At 40.7% G+C, this 24,098-nt stretch overlaps 1 protein-coding gene across 3 annotated transcripts in view; it reads left to right on the forward strand.

Moving 5' to 3' along the window:
- Positions 1–24,098, forward strand: part of LATS2 (large tumor suppressor kinase 2) — a 48,791-nt gene that overhangs the window by 11,723 nt on the left and 12,970 nt on the right. For 2 of the 3 annotated variants that reach the window (XM_033515636.1, XM_033515647.1), the window contains exon 1: positions 23,497–23,831. The exons of the other annotated variant lie outside the window; for it this stretch is intronic. The gene's annotated coding sequence lies outside the window, so the exon portion shown is untranslated. Of the gene's footprint in view, positions 1–23,496; positions 23,832–24,098 lie in introns of those variants that run through there. 3 annotated transcript variants of the gene reach the window in all.

The following is a 24,098-nucleotide window of genomic DNA, read 5'->3' on the forward strand; positions in this document are numbered from 1 at the left end:
TTTTTAAGTAGTTACTCAAGTTACAATTAAATGAATTAAAAGCTTATTATTTTATATTATATATACAATATATTATTATATTAAAGTTGCTAATTAAATATCAGTACAATGAAAATAAAAATTCATTGCTACTCATGTGATATGCAGGTATGTGCCATACTTCTGTGGAGGGATTTTTTTTTTTTAATTGATTTTCTTTTTCCTAAAGCATGGGCAAATAGACACAAAATAACATACAATTACATTCGTTTTTCCTCAGTTTTTTCTTGCTCTACCCCCATTTTGAGCAGATCACATTTGTTGGTGCTCCCATGGGCCCAGCATTCAAGTTCTGCTTGACAGCTGCTTGTGGTGGCAACTCCTCTAGAATGTCCATGTCCCATGTGTGTTGTCTGTGTGTCCCCCTAATTCCCATAAATCAGGCTCCAGTACTTTGCTCCTTGGGGGCTGCCTGCCTCTGTGACTTGCAAATGCTTGTATGCAGTGCTGTCTGAAGTAGATGAGATGTGAAAGAGCCTTTCAAATCTTTTTACTTGGTGGTGCCAGCTGCTGTTCTTCCCATGTAGTGGATATGTCTATTAATTCCCCATTATTGCCTTGAATCACTCTTAAGAAACAGCTGGTTAGACCCAGGTTTTCCTTTCTTTGACCCTGGAAAGAATTCTGAGTGGATTACAAGCTGCCTGTGGCTATAGCTACTCTAGAGTAGATGTTCCACAATAAAGTACTGCTGGAACAAATGGAATTTGCACTCGTGAAATCAAGCAGGGACAGACATAAGATCACTGTTTGCTTAAAGCTACAAATGTTTGTGTTAACTTGGGCTTTAAACTTATGTAGGTTATATGTATAGCATGTGAAATACATCTAACTTCTTTCACTCTTTTAGCTGCTGTTCATAACCTAATTGTGAGTGTAGATTAGATCTGACATTTTTATGTTGCTTGGAGCTGAGGCTTAGCATGGGAAATGCTGGCCCTTACTTCTAAGTTTTTATAATTCCCTAGCTTTTTGGAAAAAAAAACAAAATTAAATTTAACAATGCCTCTGATTGCCATATTAGAAGCTGAAGTTACTGTGGCATTGTGGTCTGTGGTCTTATCCTAGTAGTAGCAGTCTCATGTTGCCCAGGCTTGAGAGGGATCCTAATTTCCCATCTCCAGAAGATGCTTTAACAAAAGCCTGATGAAAGTCAGCTAGTCTTGCTGTCTGCCTGCTCTCACATCTGCTGCACATCACCCAAAATACTGTTGCTGATAGAAATATTTTTGACTTTATGTTACTGAGCAGCTTCTGTTGAGGTGGTTCTGTTAGCTCTGATCTTGGTGGGGTCTCCCAGCCATGGCTGCAGCACAGCAAAACTGGTTTGTTGCTAATGATCTTGTCCTGCCATCTGGGCAGTGACTGGGAGTTCACAAGAAACTTTTGGGTTACAAACTGACACGTAGAAATTTGGTTTCATACAAGCAATGCATGTGTGCATATATATGTATTGGGATGACTGCAGTGTCTGCATGGTACCAGCTGTTTGTGAAGAACTTAATCCACAAGATTTTGTACTGCATTGAAGAATTATTTTTCAGTCTAAGGAAACAATATTGTAATGTTTGAGGCTATGTTCTGCTTCCCTGCAGTGTTAGAGGTAGATTTTTCCTGATGAGAAACTTGTGCTCTTCATTTTTAGTGAATCCAAGTAATTAAAAATATTTCTCTAGGGAGGCAGAAAATGAAAAGAACAAGAGAGGATATGAAAATACTTAAAAAAATTTATTTCTAGGTCAGTTAATTTTCAGAAGGCTGAAACCAAATTACGCTGTGTACTTGTAACTTCATGAATCAGGTAATGGCCATGGCAAGGACAGTCTGTGAAAATAATTCTGTTCTGTGCTGCTGCTTTGTCTTTAATTGTTATCAGTGTATGTATCCATGTGTGAAACTTACTGTGATATACACAGTCACTTACACACTTAAAGAAATAGAGAAATACAAACAGTGGGAATTGGGAAGATGGTGAGATTTAAATATATGCTGTTTGAATGACCAAGCATTTGCAATTATTTTCTGTACCCTTCATTATTGTCTTTTTCCATATCCCTCATTATTCTAATACATGATTTGTAAATTCCTCATTTAGTCCAGAGCATGCAAAGATGCAGGGTCTTGCACCTCACATGCATAAAATGCTAGGAAGAAGACTGCTGCTACTGGGTGATAATATGGTTAAGTTTCTGCCCTTTGAAGAGACTGACTTTAGAAGGAGAACTTGCAGTGTAAAAGTACTCCTGTAAAAGTCTTTATATGGCTACGTTTGGATTTTATCCACCATTTGAATCTGTTGGATGGGGGTTATTTCAAAACAAAAGAAAATGTCACAGAGACTCAGAGATCACTGTTGCTTTTCTGCAGCTTCATTCCCTCCCTGTTTTGTTTTGTTTTGTTCTCCTACTGTATCAGTTCTTATCTTCCAGGCTATTCAAGTCTATACCTTCCTTTCTCTACCTGTTGTCCTATTGCATTGCTTTTTCTGCTCCATTGGTTTGAATGACTAATATTCAACACCTCCTACAGGCCTTTCTCTGTGTGCCTCTGAATACCCTAAATGAGTTGATTTTTATCTTTTTATAATTGCAAATTACTAAGGAATAACTTTTATAGACTTGAGCCTTTAATATAAAAAAAATTGATGTGACATGTTAAAGAATCACAGATGCAACTGTAATGTGACTTTGCCAGCACACCTTGTATGTTTTCATTTCTGTGTCTTTTCTTCCATTCAGTGTCAGGGCTTCATAGGCTGTGCTTAAACCAGCTACCTGTCCAATTCATGCTTTTCTTCCAGCATTGCCACAGTTGCTATTCATTCCACCATCCTGCCTGATGTCAGCCTGATAAAGATGCATAAAATCCAATTCAATTAATGTAACTGGAACCTTTGAAATACTAATTTGTGTGGGGTATCCTTATTTAAAAAAAATAAAAAATCTGGTTGTACCAATTAAAAATATAAAAAGTTGTGGTCAAAAGACAGAGACGTTTGAATCAAGATAAATTCATATTGGGCTATTTTTGTTCTGGCACCAAATGAGTGCTCCTAATGATATGCATTACAACTTGTTAGAGCCTGTTTTTTCTGGTTGTCCAGAACAGTTTGATTCTATTTCAGATGATCTTTGTATTTTAGTCAGGATGTATTATAGTCAGGATGATCCCCTGACTGCCCATGTGATCTGTGCTGCCTAGACATGGTAGCAACCTGCTGGCTGTGTGCTGGAGCAGGGTGGAATTTTTCTTCCAGCTGCTTCAGCGGTTGCTATGCTGTAAACTCACTTCCATCTCCTTCCTGTGATCATTTCTTGCATGCTGGCCATCTCTCCTGTTTAGAAAATATTTTAATTGTATTTTTTAATGCAAGTACTGTGTCCATTGAGTGCTTTCTGGAGGGTTTTCATGATGAACCCGTGAAACATGTGGTGTTACGGTCATGCGAATAGTGGAGGGAAGCTATTGGTGCAGTATCAGTGCAGCAGTGCAAATTGAAGACCTAGAGCCTAGGAATCCACAAGTGGGCAAAGGTCATCAGTGTCAGCCAGGACATGTGATGAGCTAGCTCCCCATACTACAGGAGGACCTCTCTGGGAAGTGCCAGCAAATTCGAAAGCAAACCACAGGAATTTTCATTTGCGTTGGTGTGCCTCCCCCCGCCCCTCATCTTTCTGTTTCCTGAGAAGTGAACCTTCAGGGCTCTTAACCACATGAAAGTAGCTAGAAAATGTATTTTTTCAGTATTACTTTGGTGCTGTAAAATCATTTGCAACAGATTTTTCCAGGAACTTGTTTTGTAAGTGTTAGAAACTGGTGGAGGTTGAGAACTTGCTGTTGCAGGCCCTGCTCCTCACTCAGGCAGAAATGGGTGCTCAGATTTGCTGCCAGGGAGAATCTGTTGCCCCCCAAGCTTGGAACACCTCTGCTTAGGAGGGAGAGTCTGGGACATGGCTCTGTTTTGGAGGCAGAGCTGCCTTCTCCCAGATTCCTGGGAAGGTCAGAGTGTCCTGCTCTGTGTTCAGCACCTCCAGGAGCACTATTCTGGGCAAATAGTGCTACATGCTTAGCAGGATTTCTTGGTTTTTTACAAAGAACCATTTCTTGCTTTGAGCAGGAGGGTTTGTGCTCCCAGGCTCTCCACTGTGTAGTGGCCTTTGAATTCAGTCTTCACCCTGCCCTACACATGCCAATGTAGATGCATCAGCACAGCATCTACACCTAGCTGGGGCAGGCCAGTTTTCTTAGTTTCTGCCATGCATATAACTTCCTTCTCTTACTCCCTCCCATTAACTTAGGGAAGCAGGACCATTTTCTAGCGTTAGACAAAGCCCTGAGTCAAACTAGTGAAGCCCTCCTTGCACACAAACTATTGGGCCCATGAATTTGGGGAAACTCCTGCCACCAAACAAATAGCTAGTTTGTTTTGCCACATTCTCATAGTAGTTTTGTGGTTTCCCAGTCTGAGAAGAGGCTTTGTTTTTTGCTTTTTTTTTTCTTTCTTTCTTCTTTTTGACTCATAGATCATGGCAGCTAATGGATAGAGGAAGTATTGCTGTTGAGGTTTAAACTCTGACAGGACAGTGATATCTGACAATGATGATGGCCAATGGGAAATGTAACAAGGATGAAGCTCCTGCTAAAAAGCAGGAACTGGGTGTGTGAGCAATGAGGATGATACTTGGCATTTATGTGTGGGGAAAGGGCAGCTGGGTCTCAAAGGTAGTAGTGCTGAGCTTAACCATTAATAGCAAACTGGTTGTTTTAACTGGAGTATCTGGCTTGAAAAGATCATAGGGTGTTAGCAGACCCCTTCTCTTCCACTCTGCAGGGTGGAAGAAGCAGCAGCCTGAGCCTGAACTGCTCTCTGCACACCAGGGAGAGCAGTGTGGGGCTTCCACCACAGTTGCCCCAGAGTGTGCCTGCTGCTGGCTCTAGCTGGCATCACCGCAGAGGTGCTTTCCCCACCCTCTCAGTTTACTGAATTTAAGAGCTCCAGGTTACCTTGCATTATTCCTTCCCACCCTCTTTTCAGTTTTTTGTTTGCTTGCTGTCTAAAGTCATATTTAACCCCTCATTCTGCCCACATGCTCTGTTCACAAGGCTTAATTGTTTTTCTTACCTTCAGGTAGCACCCTCCTCTATTCCAAATGCCTGGTTTCTGTGTTTGTTGCAATGGTTGTTCTTGTTTTTGAGAAAATAAAGGACTTGCTTTTCATGTAAAAATAGCTTTATTATTTCCATATGCAAGGAGAAATCAGGGCAGGCAAGTTTCCAGGTTAGCCTGGAGATGGGGTTGAATAGTGAAACCCGCTGTTCCAAAAATGGGCTGGAGCCGGCAACAGTTCTCGATCTGCTGAGCAAACCTAACTGCCTTGGAGGGAGGCAGGATCCCTTTTTTGGGTGCACATACCTCATGCTGGTATTTTGTTTCGGAGAGGAGTCAAGCATTGCCATAATGAGCATTTTATTCTGTTAAGTGGTTGTTTGTTTGTTTTATTGTTTTCTCATTTCTCGGGTTCTTTTGGTGATTGTAGGCATGAATTTTGCATAAAGGATTACAAAGGAAAGCTTCTTAGGGCGTAGTTCTATACTGCAAGAGTATGAAGACGTTTGCAGGAGCGGTCTTGTTCCAAGATTTTGCTCAGTTGGCAACTGTACTTTGGATTTTGTTGTCTGTGGTAGACTTCTTGTGAATCTTATTGCCATGTATTTCTATATTTATGTGAATCTGATATGGATCTTTTTCATCGTTGTACTTTGCTAGGTCATACTTTTACTTCCTTCAGACATGTTTTAGAGGTCTCTTTAAGGCTTTTAAAATTAGTCAGCTTGAATTTTTCCTTTAGCTTCACAAAAGTCACTAGAGAAGTAAGAAAAGCACTGAAAGGGAATTACAGGCAGCATCAAAAATGTTCCTTCAGAACAGAAAAGCAGATTTAACATGAATTAAAAACTTAGCTCTGTTTCAGAGTTGCAAAAGCTCTTTTATTCACCAGAGAAATGTTAAAGCTAGTAATTTTTGGCATAGTATCGGTCAGGGAAGCGTGACAAAGTGCAGTGGAATGCACTGAGCTGTGATCCAGCTTGTAGTGTTATATGACTTTTAGTGTATGGAGCATTGCAGGAAGTGCTACAGGGGGATGGGAAGGCCTTTTAATTTCATCAGCTACTTAGTAACAGTGTCCTCCTTCTTCAGACCCGGCCTGCAACAACAGGGAGTCCACCTTGGTTGCTTGGGTCAGAAGAAAAAAAGTGAACTTTTTGCCTGCACAATCTGTTCAGGACTTGTCTGTTGTCTGAGCACTGCTGTATAGAATGTAGTGAGATGAGAAAGTGGTGTGAAAGAAGAGCAGTGTGTTTGGGATTTCAGACTGACTGTGCATATAAACTGGGATCGCATCCCCAGCCCCACCATGAATATGAAGATGAAGTCATGAATATGAAGATGAACCATGAATGTGAAGATCAACCATGAATATGAAGATCCTTGAGCTGAATTTCTGCCCTCACTGGAATCAGCTGTGAAATTCCTAGTGATTTCATCAGGCCAGAATTTTGCTGCCTATTTTGAGCAATAAAAGAGTCCTCCTGTTTCACCAGTACACACACATGCTAGGTCCATTTACTTAGACTTAGGGTTTGGCACAGATTTTGGCCCTAAATGGAAGTATGTTCAAATCTCTTTAATATTGGTAGCTTGGATTTCAGATTACATGGATGACTGAATAACCAGTTATAATAACCAGCCAAGATATTCCTGTAACTTGTAGCAAACGTGGTATTTTCCCTTTCTTCTCTAAATTATGATGTCAGTGTTCACAGATTTTTCCAAGCACTTGTAATGACATTATAAAAAAAATGGTTGTACCTTTCCTAGCAGAACAAGATCTTTGGTTTATGATTACATGTTAGAGACTGATAAAACTTTGGTGTGATATGGATGGTATTACCAGTGTAAATAGCTAACAAGAGTTTTACTCTTTGCTTTACATTTCACATTTGCATTGCAATGATAATCAAATAAAAAGCTACCATTTCAGTCTGATATTGAGTAAAGCTGTTTGGTGCAACATCATTGTAAAAAATTAGGTCTATCCAGAAGATATTACAAGCTGGATTCATTTTTCTAGGGTAGAGATGTAAGAAGGCTGCAATGCAGAAAAGATGAAAGGATAATGACGTTCAGTGGTTTTATTGTTTGCATAGAGATCTCTGTCATTCTTACTGTCTTCTTATTTAACATTCTACAAGAGGAGACCTTGAGGTTGTACTGAAAAACTGGCTAAATGTTTAGTAAATGAGTAGTCAGCTGGTGGGATGTCCCAGTCCATACGCTTCAGGTTGGAAAGATTGCAGTCACTTGGCAGAGAGATTGCTTAGATGGGAGCATTGTAATATTCATTGAAAGCTCATTTGGCTTTTAGCACATAGATCCTATTTAAAATTTATGCTGTCAGATTATTACAATTTAGGGTACTTATACTCTAGTTTCCTGGCTCTAAACTTTTGCAGAGAAAAGCTGCAAGTTAAAAACTAACTATTAAAATTGATATACAAGAATCGTTATAGTCACTCAAGTAATGGGCTACATATGGAACTATTATGGCTGTATTACTGTTTTACTTTGCAAGGCAGTACTTCGGATAGTTACAGCAAATATCAGCTATTGCATGTTCTGAAACACAAATCCTGCCCAAATTCAGGTTTTCACACATAGTTTTGTATGTGTGTGTTTATATATGTATGCACATACTTCTAAGCCTGCCTGTTATTGGCCTCTATGGTTAATTTCAGAAGATAGTGGCAGACACCATCTTGATTAAAAGTAATTAACCATGATGCCAACAATTTTAAATGCTGATGGATGCCTTGGAGAAGAGGAATAGACAGTTACGATGCCTGTTACAGGAAGCAGATGTTGGCCTTGGAAGCACATCTTGAACATTGCTGTTCAGGAGTCACTGCATCTGTGATGCTGCATCTCACAGTACTGTCCAAGGCAGTGTGCACACAGCTGGGAGCCCAAGTAAGTGGAAGTGAGGAAAGACCATTTCTCTGAAGCTGTAGAAACTACTCCAAGATGACCTCTCAGTGTAATGTGAACCTGATCATCAAAATACAGGGAACCATCTCCATGTACCATCACCGTGGAGGCTTGGCTTTGTTTTGCACTTGGCATGCTTGAAGACTACAAACACATATCTTCCATGAACCTGCGGGGTGCTAATGATGCAGGGATATATTTAACAGTACTTGGCAACATGCTCGCAAGTTCACAATGGGTATGAGAACTGTCTCCACCCAGTTCTCTTAGAGCAAGTTTAGGAGGTTGAAACATGATTGCCTAACCAGGCATATGTCCTTACCTTGGGCAACTTTGTTAAACAGGTGCATAGAAACTGTAATCTTTTCACTTCATGCAGAAATCAAGACATTCACCTGTGCACTACTGCACATTGTTGAATCTTAGTTTCTGGAACTCTGTCGTAAGAATCCTCCCTCCTATGTCATGTAGTGTTGGGCTTGTTACTGCTAGTGTTACTCCATTAAAGCATGGACTAGTTTTCATTACGCTTCTGAAATACTCAAGGAGAGTATTGCTCAGTGTGGTTTTGCTGTAGGCCTCAATTTTAAAAATGTTTCCTCATGGAAGAAAAGTCATCGCTTGATTCTTTTTGTTTCTTAATATATTGCACCCTTAAAGATCTTAGAAGAAACACTGCTGTGTTTAAATAGTATTTGTGCAACTGAGCATGGGCTGTAATAATAATAATGATGATGATAAGAATTACAGAACCACAGAATGGGTCAGGTTAGATGGGACCACAGTGGGTCATCTGGTTCAACTTTCCTGCTCAAGCATCCTAGAGCACATGGCACAGGATTGTGTCCAGACAGTTTTTGAATATCTCCAGTGAGGGAGGCTCCACAACTTCTCTGGGCAATCTATTCCAGTGCTCAGTCACTGCGCAGTAGTTTCTCCTTATGTTCAGCTGGAGTTTCTGTGCATCAGTTTCTGCCTGTTGCCTGTTGTCCTACTGCTTGGCACCACTAAGAAGAGCCTGGATCCATCCTCTTGACACCCTCCCTGTATGCATTTGTACACATTGTTGAAGTCCCCTCTGTTTACTCTTCTCAAGGCCAAACAGCCCAGCTCTCAGTCTCTACTCAGGAGAGATGCTTCAGTACCTTACTCATCTTTGTAACCCTCTGCTGGATCCCCTCCAGGAGCTTTGTGTCTTTGTCCATGTACTGAGGAGTCCAGAACTGGACACAGCACTCCAGGTGTGGCCTCACCAGGGCAGAGTAGAAGATCAGGATCTCCTTCCTCAGCCTGCTGGCACTGCTCTTCCTAGTGCATCTCAGGATGCCACTGGCCTTGGTCACAGGGACACTGCTGGCTCATGAACAGCTTGCTGTCCACCAGGCCCCTCAGGTCCTTCTCTGCAGAGCAGCTTTGCAGCAGGTCAGCCCCAGCCTGTGCTGGTGCCTGGGGTTATTCCTCCTCAGAGCAGAACTCCACATTTGCCTTTGTTGAATTCCAGTTCTTCTCTGCCCATCTCTCCAGCCATTGAGGTCCTTCTGCAGGGCTGCACTGACCTTTGGGGTATCCTCCCAGCTTTGTGTCATCCGTGAACATTTACCTAATGATACTGGGCCAGGTATTGAACTTAATAGTAGTAATGAAGCATGAAAAACAATTGGCAGTTCTCCTATCAAATTATATAGGTTGGAAGCATTGGAAAATAAGAGTCTTCTAGAAGTTTGAGTAAAGGCTTGAAGGAGAGAGGTGAGGAATAATAATCCCCTGCCAGCATTACTGGAAACTACTAAGCAAGTGTGTCAACACTAAGTGACTTTCCAGAGAGTGTATCTGTTTGAACCTTCTCAAACTCCTTCCTCAGACTTCAGATGTGAGAGAAGGATAAGTAGAACCATGTCCAGTGCTCTGCTTTCCTCCCTCTCCTTTGTTTCAGTTTAATCAGGTTCAGACTTCTCTAGAGTTCAAAATACTGTATTTTCATAAGAAATATAGTTGTTGTGGAATAGGTCCAATATATTCTAGAGTGTTAGAGGGTTTTTATTGGCTTGATGCAGTGAGATTTTTTTCCTTCTCCTGAGGTTTAAAATTACTTGTCTAACATGTTGATTTATAGCCTGTCATGTAAGACTGTTTCCCCTTAGCTATATCTTTTTAAATGATCAAATGTATTTCTGAAAAATGTCCTAGTTTTGCCTTGAAATATTAGGTGATAACTGCACAAGAAAAGGAGGGATTAGCTTGTTAAACTTAGTATGATACTAACATACAAAATACAGCAATTAAAATCTTTCTTAAAGTAGCACAGAGGCAAAAAAAAAAAAAAAAAAAAAGTAGAAAGAAAAACCTTTTGGTCTGAGGTATCACAAGCATATTTCCTTCACCTGGGAATCTTGTAGGCTGGTGTTAAGGAAGAAGAGGAGACTCCTGGGCTGGAGCTCCAGGAGAGCAGCTTTTGTTGCTCCTGCCAGAGCCACCCGTCTTCCCTCTTGTTTCTCCCCAGTTCATTCTTGCAAGCTGTGCCAGCACAGTGTTTGTGGAGCTGAGCAGTGACTGATCAGAGGAGTAATCCAGGTTAAAAATAACTTTTTGGGGATGATGGGAGGGATGTGAGCACAATTGAGAGGTACGACAGGGGGAAGGCACAGAAAGCAGCAGAGAAATTGAGAGTGGTGGCGTCTGCCTTGGCTGTCAACCACCATCAGACGAAATGCCGAGAGAAAGCTTGTCCTTGCACTTACATGCTCTCCTCCTTCCAGCTGTGCTCCAGAAAGGGCCATCTGCTCCATGCTGTGTTATCTCACTCCTCCTCTTGCCGAGGTCTTACTGTCCCAGCTGAGCTGCTGCTGGAGTTAACCCTAGCTGTCTTGGGACAAAATGCTTCAACAGCTGAATCACAGGTCTGTGCTAACCCAGCTGGCTCTGGTGGCAAGTGTGGTCAGGCAGGAGGGAAGCAGGCAAGACTTCCAGCAAAGGGAGAAGTGACAGGCAGCCAGGGACAAGACAGAAATAGTTTTCTGCCAACACACTTGCAGCTGGAACAGCTACATGAATAGTAAGTCATGAATGCTAAAAGTAGTGATGTTTTCTACATTGCTGTGCTGATTTCGTTGATGGCTTGTGGCAGGTTTGTGAGATACTAATGTTAAGGAGGTGGCATTGAGGATAATCTTCCCAGAGGATTTATTTTCTTACAACAACCCAAAATACATCTCACAGCTTTTGCATGTGGAGTGGAGTGAGAAAGATGCCTCTTCAGGACTCTGTGTCCTGACTATTAAAGTGTGCCACTTGGCTGGTAGCCATCAGAAATAACATTGAGGTGGACTGAGTAAAGATACCGTTAAGGAAAAAAAAAAAAAAGAAAAAGAAAAAAAGGACAATTTCAGAGATAATGTGAAAACCTATAAAGAAATAGTTTTATATTTTCATGTATACTTTTGAAAATAATTGCACAATAAAAACAAAACTGGATGACTTAGTTGTTTAAGTTCCTTTCAGTTCTGGTCAACACTATCTTATATTTCTCCCCTACTCTTCTGTGTTGAGCTGGACTTAGATTCCTGCTTACAGTGTTCGTCTAGGCCACTAATTAAGGCATGTGTTACTAACTGGCTTAAACTTTTTTTTTATTTGTTTGTTTATTTATTTCTACACTTCTCTATTCTCATGGGGCACAGTAAAGGAGCAGTGGAGTGAAGCATTATCACAGAGCAGAAGTAGTTTCGTGCATGTCATCAGTTTGGGGGACCTCAGTGGGCATTTCTCCCTCCCCCTGGTACCTCCTGATCTGAAGAAGATGCAGCTGCTCTCTTGGGGGAATTGTTTACCTCTCTGTGGAATCTCGTCCTGGTCAGCTATGTGCTAAGAATGTGAATAATTTTGCTGTGGCTGCTTTACATGTAAAAAGCCAGACCTTAAGATATTTTATCCAGCTGAGGCCTTTCTTTCTTTCTCTTTTTCTTTTTTTTGCCTCTAGCACTGGTAGATTTGAGAGTTTTATCTTGCAACTGCAGAAAGCTGTGGTAACTTTTGAGTGTTATAAAGCATTTAGTACAAAGAGATATTCTTGTAGCCTTGAAAATCATTAAATGCCAGTCAGTGCTGTCTAGCAGTTCTTACTTTTGGAGCTGTAGTATATATATGTGTGTTTATGTATTTGATAGAGTTAATGAAACTAAGTCAAGAGCTGCATGGAGACTTCTGGCAAATGTCTAATGAGATCCCTAGTGCTGCAGTGTATATCGCATTACAAGATTGAGCATATTGATTTTAAAATGTTAAAAGCCAAACAAATGCCTTTTTATATTTTTGAATGAGTATTTGGGGGGGAAAAAGAAATACAGCATTACAACTAACACATAAAATTCAAAAATGCCAAGAAAAATTTTTAAAATAGTATTTTATGTAAAAGTTTTACTTCTTCCTACTCTGAACAATAAATACAGCAAGTTGCCTTGCACAGCACTTGCATTCTGTGTGTAAGTATCTCTACAGAAAATATTAGGAATCTTATCTCAAGATAAAACCCAGATGTTTCTTCAGTCACGTGAGGTGTGCTGTGTTGCACTGGGAGGCTGAGCAAGAAAGTAGCCTTCATTTGTCTCACTGTAGAGCTGTATTTCTCAGATATATTCTTTCTTTTAGATTCTGCATTACTACTTGATGTCAGTTGGTGTCCCATTGTGATACAAATCCTCAAAGGAGAGAACAGTTCACTGGTAATGCATTTCAACCAGATATCCTGGAGATTTTATAAGTTCTTTTAAAGTACTCCCCAAACAAAAATTAGGGGAGCCAAACTCTCATAAATTTCTAAAGGCCATAACAGGAATACACTGGAAACTTGTTTGAAAAATTGTTAGTACTTGACCTTGAAAATGAATGGGCAGCTTAATTTTGCTGTCTTCACTTGAACTTTCCTTGCCTTGGAGGTTTTAAAACAACATTTCAAAGTTCTAATGGTTTAAAACTGAACAAACCACCATATAATGTTAAAAAAAAAAAAAAAAGCAGGTAGAGGACTATCACTTTAAATGTTAAAATCTTAAGAAGTAAAATAAAACTTGTAATGCCTTAAGTAGGTAGCACTCAGTAAAAGTGACAGAGGCACCATTAACAGGAATAGGTGCAAAATTTTTACAGTTTGTAGAGTTGAATATGGAGAAATGCAATAAACAGTACTAATGCATTGCAAATTTGCAGCAACACATAACTTTGTGGGTAACAGCTGTCTCTGGTAGCACAAAAAAAACTCTTCTAGTCTTTGACACAATTATTTTCTATGCTTTGGGGCTTTATTCCTGGACAGCAAACTTTTTAACTCATCTTGCTGAATATAAATACCCAGTTTACAAGTTTGTCTTATCCAATTTGTCTAAGAAATGATTTGTAAAGTCTGTGAATATCTGTGAAAATCCTATTTTCTACATATATCTTTATTTTCTATATATATCTTTTAGTAGAAGGAAGAGCAATGGGAAGCCCTCATCTTGGTGTCTGTGTCCATTGAAAAGAAATGCTTTGATACACAAATAGTATTATTGTAAATGTAATTCCAGCCAAATGCATTTTTTGCTAATGCATGAGTAAAAAAATTAGCAAACACGTCACTTGCTGCTAATGAAGAGGAATAAGCTCATCATGAAACCTTCATTGAACTGCTATTCTATCCAGCTTGATTTAGTCACCCTGATAGAGTAAGAAACTGCTGTCTCCAAAAAAAGGAAAAAGGGGAGAAATGTGTGCTAGCAAGAAAGGGTCCGTGCTATCATTCTCACAGCTCAGGATGTGAAAAGAAGGTCTAAGGGAGGGCATGGATGGCCTACTGATCTTGCAATATGCCCTGGCTGCTAATGGGTGTAAGTAGTAATACCACAGAATATCCCCCCTGAGAGAAAGACCGTGAAAGAACCCAATTCCAAGAGTAGAGTTAAATGACAAATGGCCTTTGCACAGAAAGGTGCTGCTTTTGTGGGAATTTGTATTCTTAATGTATGTAGTGATTTAAGATTCATTGTAGCAGGAATAGGTATAGTTTTGGTTTTTATCTTTTAGGATTGCACACCTTGAGTGTAGGGACCCTCTTCTGGACTCCCAGAACATAGAGTAGGAGGTTCATTTCTTACTCATGGCTGGATTTCATACATGAGGATTTTGGCACACAACTGGCAGTGAAGCTGTCCTGGAGCACCTTTCTGGAAACAAGAGTGTTGTTCTGCTATGTGCTGCACCTTTTCCTCAAGGCTGAGCTCAATTCTGCCTCAACTTTGAAGATGCCTTCTGATCAAGGCTCTTTGCTATGTTCTGTGTGTGTTGAGAGTTTGTGAGATTCCAGTGGAATCAATAAACTCCTGAAGGCAGCTTGCTATGACTTTTTTTTCCAGGAACTTGTATAGGTTCTTTGCTGGGTGCTGCAGTGTTATTAATATCCTCAGATTAATATTTACATTGGTCTTAATATCAGCATTGTTGGCCGAATTTGTGTGTTTCACTAGGCTGAGTCAGACAACGGCAAAGTGCAGGAATTAGTCTGGCTGAAGTCTACCCATTCTCATGGGTGAGAAAACTTTCTGATTGCATTGGCAACATGCACAGCACCTTTCCTGCTCTGCTAATTACTTCAATGTGCTTTATGAAGAAGTGGTAATAAAACACTTCCTGTGTGTGTTATTTTTATATTTTCAAGCTGAATTCTGTCTTTAAATTTAGATTCTGGATTCATTGCTGCTTTCTGGATGTAAATCATGCCAATCCAGAGGAAGGTTTCAAACCAAATGGCAACTGGGTTTTTGAACCAAGATTTTGGAGATTCTTGCTCCATGCATACCTTCCTCCTAGTTATAAAGGCTGTAACACCTGATATTGTCTATTAGCTTTTGGCAAACTCTGTGCTGCTCAGTGCTGCTGCTGAAGGGGTTGTTTGCTTCTCTTTACATCGACTCAACTGCTTTACTGTTAGAATAAAGAAAGCAGAAAACAGGGAGATGGGAGGTGTGCCATTCAACACTTTAGTAACGCAAATCAAAATCCAGAGGCTTAGTAAAATACTCTCCACTAGCTGTGGAGAAAGGATTCTGTGCCATGTAGAAAGGATTTGCTTTGGAGCACTAGATAGATGACTTTTGTTCTTTGTGTTACAGTTATAAGCCTCAAAGTCTGCCCAGTGTTGGGCTTGGTATGAAAAGGGGATGATGAGTGTGATCACACCCCTAGTTATTAAAAAACGTGAACAAAAACCTGGAAGGGGGTTTCAGTGAACATTACAGATTATAGTGGTGCTTGATTTGAGTCAACTCATGAGCTTATACTTGAATTTGTTTACCGATTGCCCTCTGTTTCTTTTTTCTCAGGGTTCAAAAGCTATTGTAAGATGTTACCTTACCTTTGCAATACTAAGGTGTGGAAGAGTGGTGATGTGCCTTGCCTTGTGGGATCAGGAGAAGCTCTTAAGCCACAATGGTTAATGCAAAGCATGTGGCTGAAGAGCTGTGTGGCAGACTCTGTAAACCTGCCAGTGCAGTAACTTGTAAATACTGCTTATAACGTGATTTGCCTGACTGTAAGGTTTCTAAATTAGTACATAATAGTGCTCCTGCTCCAGTGCTAAGGATTAGGAGAGATTTGTCCAACTTTCTGTCTATTGATGGATCCAACATGGGTCATTTGGTTAGACTTGAACTCTAAATAGTTTAAATAGCTGTGCAATGAGTGTACTTAAAAGAGTAATGAGGAATACTTGTGTCTGTATATACAATTGTTTGTTCTAAATTAGAAAACCTTTTCAAAATAGGATTCTTCTCTTGTGTCTGTGTAGGGCTTAGCACAGTGCAGAAGGCTTTGGGGTGCCATTACACAGTAGAAAGGATTTTGTGCAGTTAGGAGATAATTTGAACACTGCAGATGTACAAATAAACTTTTCCCCCCTCTTCTTTAGTCTATCATTAATGTAAATCTGACCCCTTTGAATTCTGGAATATATATAGTGCTCGAGTACTACATGTGTTCAAAATGGAAATGCTATGTGCTTGTTCCTTACAACTCTCTGCTGATGTGGGATCTGAAGCGGTGTGTTTTCCAGAAGGGGAATTATCTGTACTCAGGGAACTACTATTACCTATTACTGTTGGCCAGGTATGATTGCTAAACCAGGAGTGTGTGCTCTTTGAAAGGCTGGGAGAGCAAGCAGTTGCCTTCAGAAATGGGCATTTGAGGCTTTGAGCAAATCACCATGGATCCTGGATGTTTACAGTATCACTCCCTTCACCAAATATCTGGGGAAACAAGGCTTGTGCCATCAGCTTTTCAGATACTGATGTGCTTTTTCTAAGGCTGGTGTGGACAGGGAGAACAGGTTATTTGTCACTGTTCCTCAGGTTTATCTATTAAGTTGCCTGCAAGATGAAGTTCTCTGCACCCTGCTTCCTTTCCTCTCATGCCTATGTCCTGGCTGGAAGAGAGCAGCTCAGGTCTGTTTTTACTTCCCAGCCTACTTGAAAGAAAGGAAAAAAAAAAAAAAAAGTGGTATTAATGGTGGTTCTTAATTATTTTCATTCACTTTATTATTGTTCTTAATGTTGTGGTCTCTCTTTCCTTGCCTGTTTCTTCTTTCATGGTACTTGAGCTTTGTGCAGAGGGCAGCTTTGTTACCTGGAGCAGGACCTCTTCCAGCTTTCTTCAGCCTTCCCCTTTCCAAAAGCTTCTCTTTGGCCTCTCCCTTTCCAAATCCTTTCCAGATTGGCTGATATGCTTCCAGAAACAATTAAATAAATGTATATGTAAATATAATTAAATTACTCATTTTATCTGACTGATGACACAAATAAGAGTCTTAATTTTTTGCATATTGCTTTTAGGGGGGGCTCACTTGAAATCAGACTAATTTAAAGAAAATAATCTACAGACCTGTGCACATTATGCAATACCTGTATGTGTGTCAGTACATACACACACTCTCTGGGACATCAGCAGGAGTTGTCTGATGAAATTTTTTGATTGGATTTGAAAATAGACATTGCAATGCACGTGTGTTTTCTCTTTAAACAGATTGCATCTCTTGCATAGTTCATCAGAACTTCTTGAAGTGTTTACATATGCACCCTTTGTCTGGAGATGCCTTCTTATAAATACTTCATTTTACAGGCATTTGTTTGGAAATATGTTGAGCAGCCGTGCTTGGTTTATTTCCAAATGTCTTAACTTTGGGACTGTGGATTGGCTTACAGCCTGAAGTTCATATCTCTCCTTTTCAGGGGAAGAACCATATTTGAACACCTCTTGGAATAGAAGAACTATCGTGTAAAATGGGAGGTGTCCCCCATGAAACACCCATGGCCAAACACACTGTGTCTTGCAATGAGCTGTGGTGGGGGAATGGGCTACACAGGCTACACTATACAACAACAAACAAATACCAGGAAAAAAAAATAAGTTCTATGCTCCTAGGTAGTGTAAGTTGCATAGTGTTAAAAAACATTTTGATGTATCTGGTACCTTTTGTGTTATCTGACAAGAAGCTGTGTCATATTTCCAGTTGCTGTTCTTGACTCTTTTTTCTCTCTTACCCTTTATAAGTTGGTGAAGGTGTTATGGTAGCTGCTCTTTATAAGTACCCCGCTGTTAAATCTATATAGCACTTTTCTTTTCTTGGAAGAACTTACATAGCTTTGATTAGTCATCAACTTAAGCAGAAGCAGCTGGGAAAAAAACAGTAGAAAAGTCTTTTCTGTGATACATGTGAGAGAACTTTGTATTCACTCTAGGGCTAGGAAAATATAAAACCTAAAGTGATAGATTTCCAATGTTGGTATGACTTGTCTGGTTCATTTGGTTGATTTTTAACCATCCAGAGTTGTTTTAAATCCTAAAAGGTATTAGAAACACTTTCTTCACCAAAAGATGGGGTTTGTATGTGAAAAAAAGTAACAAGATGATCTAGTTACTTTTGTTTTATTTTGTCTCATTCTTTCCGTAGCAATAGCAAATACAGCTATGGAAGGAATACAGTTAGACATCAGGAAGAATTTATTCACAGAAGGAGTGATTAAGCATTGGAGTGGACTGCCCAGGGAGGTGGTGGGGTCACCATCTGTGGATCTATTTGAAATGGTGATGTTCAGTCAAAAGTTGGACTCAATGATCTTAGAAGTCTCTTGCTACTGTAGTGATTCTGTGATTCTGTGGAATGTGCCATATTTTGTGGCTTTGAGGATTAAGGCGATTTATTTCAGAGTTGGTTTGTGGTGGTCATGATAGAAGTGTTTCCATGCTGGGACCCAGTAGAATTGACACTTCAATCCTCCAGCATCTTTGTGCCTAGCACTCCAAGTTGCATATTTTGGTTTGTGTTTAATTAACTTACTTGAATAATAAGTTGTCATGCTGTCATAAACGAAGCAATAACAGGACCCAAGTGTACTGAATACTGTACAAAGAGAGTAGTAAATATATCAGTCTTCTGTAGGTGACTGGCTAAATAAAGACTAAAAGTGTTGGAGGGCAAACAGAATGAGCAGTGGCATAGCAATGACTGTCACATTAGATTTGTTTTTATTTGTCTTTCTTCTGATAGGGCATCTACCAGAGCACTGTATCATTCACAAAATCCTCCCTCTGTCTTTTGCACATACTCCCTTTGTTAGTTCTGCAAATATCTCTTGAAAATGTGTATAAAAACCCATCTGGTTCAAGTTGTTTCATATCTGCAATTCCCCATTCCTAATTTATAGTCATGTATTTTTTTCATATGTTGATGTGATTTAATTTAGTGAGTCTTATATTTTGTCATGTGTCTGTATTCATTTTCTGAATGCCCAGTTTGATGTATTACAGTGTGTCTCCTCTGCACACTTTCACCCCTGGTAAGCCTGGTATGAAGGGGGATAAAAAGGAAGGAAGCACTCTGACAATGTGAGTTGGGAATGCACAGTCAGTACAAAGCAGAGCTAGAGCATCCAGCTAAAGTAATGGATGACCTTCAGAGATGGAATGGCAGCAGAAGTGAAAATAATTCAGGAGCACGAAAGGTAGAAATGCTGGAAGCAAAAACTGAAGGCCAGGATTAAAGCCCCAAGTGACTTTACCCAAGTTACAAGGATAACTTTTCCACCGCTGTTGGCACATCATCAAGAGTGGTGTGTGCAGCTCTTATCAAAATCATGTCCCAGTCTGATCTTTCATGATACAGAGATGGGCTACTACACCAAGAAAGGGAACAAAAATCCGATTTGAAAAAAGAAAACAAGTTCAGCTCTGGAGGTCAAGCTGCAAGAATCTCTTAGGATGAAGGAAGGAGGCTCACTGTGTAGGTAACAGCAGAACTGCTGTGAAAAGACAAAACTGAAATCAGAGGTAATAAACTGACCCTTCATAAGCTAGGCTGAGAGGGAGGTTTATTACTGCCTAAACAGGATAGCTTTGGAGGAGTTTGTAACAGGAGCAGTGGGGGCAGAAAACCCTTAACTAATCATGGGGTAGATGCCCATTAGGTTCTGAATGGGTCACATGGTTTCAGAATGGACTAAGTGATGCTGCGGCACTCAGTAGGTTTCTGCCTCTGCTAATTTCCTCCTGATTTTTGATGCACTAAAACTGAAAGGCACTAATGATACTCAGGATAATGCCTTAATTATGTAGCTAGAATATTTTAATCAAGGTTATGGTAGGCATGGGAATTTATGTGCAAAATTTAGCCCCTGATGTTAGCAACCTGAAAACAGGCAAAACAAAAGTAAAGTACAAAATTGGATGAAGTGTCCAACTAGAGAATTTCAGAGAGAATATTGCAAAATAGGTTTCTCTGTTCTGTGGGGCTGCAGCAGTTCTGATAGGGTACATTGTACACATTGTTTCCTGAACTGCTTGGGTTTTGTGTGTTTAAAACCATGAATGAAAAATCCTACAATGGGGGGCTATCACAGAAAGGCTTGTAATCAATGCTGGATCATCTCTTTTGGCATGAGCTTTATTTTTTGCCCTTCTGCAGGGAACCTGTATCTGTTTCCTGCATCTGTCACCCATCCTTTTTAGTGAATGGAAAGCAAGTAATTAATTTTTGTTGTTGTTAGCAATTAATTACCCTTGCCAAATTTTGGAGGACCTATTGTCTCCTTCAGACACAATGTTCTTGGGAAAAAGTCTTACTTATTGTAACCTCTTGTGCAATCTTCACTTGGATGATAAATACATCTTGGCAACGAGGAGCTTTCTGAATGAAAAATGTTGCTGGACAACCCTGTAGTACAGCAAGAACGCAAACCTCTGCCAATGCTGGTGGAGTGCAGCCAGGCAGGAGGGTAAAATGGGGAAAGCCTTTCACACTGCCTGCAGAGCACAGAGATGAAGTCTTTATATGCACACATCCAAATATCTGTTTACCATCAAACAAGGATTTTTCCTATTGAGCATCTGAGCTCAAAGGCGGCCTTCCTCCTAGCAAAATCTTGAAATCTGTTGGAAAGCTGCCATCTGCCAGTGCAAGACTGAGGAAGTAGCAGAGAGCACGTGGACCATGCAGCAGTCAGGATTTGGTAGCCCACTGTAGGAATTAGCTGGGAAACTCCACTCTCCCCATTTTTATTATTTGAGTCCACAAATCTTGGATCCTGCAGTTTCCTCAGTCTGTTTTGTGGTTCATGGCCTGACTTTGGTTTTCCATTAGATCTGTCCAGAATCATAACTGACCACTGAAACCTCATTTTAATATTGCAGCTGTTACATTCATTACAGTGTTGTTAGAGTTAATTGTAAGTGCACATTTTTTGGTAAATGCACATTTTGTAAGTGTACATTCCCCCCTGTAGCTCTTTACTTCTACTTTTTCTGGTTGATTTTTTCATCAGTACTTAGTGAGTGATGTCTGGAAGCAAAAAGGTGCATAATAGCCCTGCACAGAGAGATGTTTGAATCTTCCAAAGAGAGGGAACATAGAGGATGAGTTGGGAGTTCTCCGTTCTCTTGTGGTTTCTGTGGCTGGTGTTTCTCCGTAGGCCTGGCAGCTGCTGTGGGGCAGCAGAGCACAGCCAGCAGCCAAGTTTCTCAATCCATACTGTGGCTGACAGCTCTTGGCCTCGTGAAAAGGAAACAATCTGAAGCAGAGGGCCTGATGCAGTGTACCTTGCAGTTAATGGAAATCTTTGTTGACCTCAGTGGGAGCTGGACTTGATCCTGTGCCTACTTGAGTGTTTTGGCGTTTGCTACAGCTCCAAGTGGCTTTTTTTCCCTGGCTCGTTTCTTATTCCTTTTTTTTTTTTCCTTCTCTTTCTAAAGTGTACTTACCTTTGAGTGGTGTAAAATCAAGACAGCTCCATCCATGTCACTGTAGCTGGGCACTTTTATCCTCACCCAGTGTCTGTCCTTGTTTCCTCAACCCTTCTACTGTCTATGTATTGATTTGCAAGATTTTGGCATTGATTTCCCTCCTTTTTGAGCCATTCTGCTGCTTCTCACAAACACCTTCCATCTCACTTAAGCCTCTGCTCTCCAACAAGTGTAATTGTTTAATCCATCTTCTGCCCTTCTTCCTCAACTTCAAAACAGTCCTTATATTGTTTTCTGGCAAATGCAGCCCAGGCCCCATGCCCAGCTGCCAACAGAGAGCCAGCTTCCTTCCCCTTCAGCAGGCTCCTGGAGGCCAGCCCTTGGCTGCCTCATGCCAGCCACGCTCCCTTGCTCGGCAGAGCTCATCCCTGTGTTACACATTGGGAGGAGAAGGCCACCGTGCCTCAGGAGCCAGCAGCCCCCCTCAGGCAGAGCACACTCTCTGTGATCCTCAGCCACACATCAGGATGTCTTCTGTCCCTAAGGAAAAAGTGTTGGAAGCAATGGAGTTCTTTTCAGGGGACTGCCAGAGAGAGCTGCGGGCATGGACAGTGGCAACGGGAAAAATTATGCAGAGGAGGACCAAGGCTAGCTGCAGCACTGCTGCAGCTTCTTATTACCCTCCACTCTCCTTGAGTATCACATGCCCCCAGAGGGATTTGTCTCCTGGGTGGAGAATTGTGACTAATTTTAATTTACCTCTGAGGAAAATATTTTTCCATTTGTATGTGCATTTTTGGATTTTTTTATATTTTTGGTCGCTCTCAATTTGCTTGGAGATGATATGAGGTTTTTGTACATTAGTATCAGAAACTGGGGATATTGTGTAGGATGCTGTACAGGAGAAAAATCAAAAATCAAAAGAAAGGGGTTCTTTTGAGCCACAAAAAAACTTACTTCATTTTTTCCAGCAGTAACGTAAATGCTGAGCAAACAGGTGTGTAATGAGGAAGCTCTTTAGACGGTGGGAGCTGACCTAATGAAAGATGAGAAGTGGGGAGCTGGAGCACGGGGCTGCTGTTGCACTGGGGGCTTGAAAGGGTGAGATTGCCCCTGACACAGCTGCTGGTCCCAAGCTCTTTCTGGCCTCTTATGTTATCCAGCTGTGCACAGTGGAATGTGTTGTGCCTGTTCCCTCACATTATTCCCATAAAGTTTAAATATGAATCTCCTAAACTATGCTGAAGGTAGAAGATGCAGCTTCAGGAAGGCCAGTGGGGTTTTTACTCTGCTTTACAGACACAGGCAATGGTAAAAGATGAGAAAGTTACAGTATGCTTTCAGAGATAATATCACTATGGTGGTGGTAAGAATTTCTCTTATTTTGGCCCCTTTGAATTGTTTACAGCCAGCACAGATCAGAGAGGGAGAAATGGACCATGTGGGCTGCTTTGTTAATTATTAATACAATTGTTACCCAACATCCAAACCAGCCCAAATGTGCTTATAGAGAACATTTAATTTAGGAAACTAAGACTTGTGACCTAAGGCTAGATCCAGCTGCTGTAAATGGGACAGAGTATATGTTAGCAGCAATGTGAAACAGGGCTGTAAAGCCCAGAGTCCCTGGATGATGAGAATGGTGAGCACTAGGATGTGACTTTGCTAATACTTTAGAAATGTATCCACAAGAAGAAGAAAGAAAGAGGAAAAAACATTGTGGGAAATTCTTTCCTTCATACATAATATTTTTCTGTTGATTTAAAATTGCCCTTAGTAATGTGTTGATGCCAGTGAAGTAATTCAGCTATAGGAAATATGAAACCAACTACTGCCTTTCTATGAATTATGAGTCATAAATTGTATGGAAAATATTCAGCTTGCTATAACTATTCCTCAAGCAGAATCTCTGACTAAAGAAGAAACTGCTGCCATTTTGGGGGAAGTAGGAGGGGTCTGAGTTAAGCAAAACAAGATGTTAAGTGCCAGCATGTGGCTCTGTGCTAAGTGTGAATTGGTGTCATCTGAGATGGGCCTCCCTTGCTAAATAAACAATTAGCGGGTATTTGACTCGTACTTGCCGTTCAGTGCAGCGAAGCTGCCCTTTGCTCCAACTGGAGTTCCCGAATGCCATACAGTGCCCAGAACTGACCCGTGAGAGAGTCATGCACCAGTGCCAACCCAGCTGCCACATCTGCAACCAGTCAGCCAGGCCAGAGGCACAACCTCCATCTGATTCAGTGCTCAGTGGGCAGGCTGTAATGACAGAATCCCCCTAAAAATAGCAGTAAAGTGGCAAGAGAACAGGATACTGACATTTGCAGGCAAATCCTTGGTGGTGGCATTCCTTTCATTCAGCTTCAGCCATCTAAGAGCTGGGAGTTCAGTTCAAGTTAGTTCTCTAATCATGTGTTACTAAGGTTTATCTCCTTTTTTATCTTTTTTATGAATTGCCTTTTGGAGGTGATTACAGAAAGGTCCTACTTTTGAGGTAGGTATCCAACTTTTGATGGGTGAAGTTCTGTGAGTTCAATTCAGCATTAAAGCTCTGGATTTCAGTTTCTCCATCATTTTAGAAAAGACCATGCAGCCTCATGAGGATTTGTGAATTTTGCTTTGCACCCATACGGTGCTAGAGTTATTGAAAGGTGTTTAATATACTTGAGCTATAACTAAAAGTATAAACAAACTGCAAGGAGCTGTAGAGCAGGAGTAGCTAACCATGGTTGTGTTTGAAGTTTAGCTGGAGCATTCATAT

This window comes from Parus major, chromosome 1 (genome assembly GCF_001522545.3).
Source record: "Parus major isolate Abel chromosome 1, Parus_major1.1, whole genome shotgun sequence".
Taxonomy (NCBI): Eukaryota; Metazoa; Chordata; class Aves; order Passeriformes; family Paridae; genus Parus; species Parus major.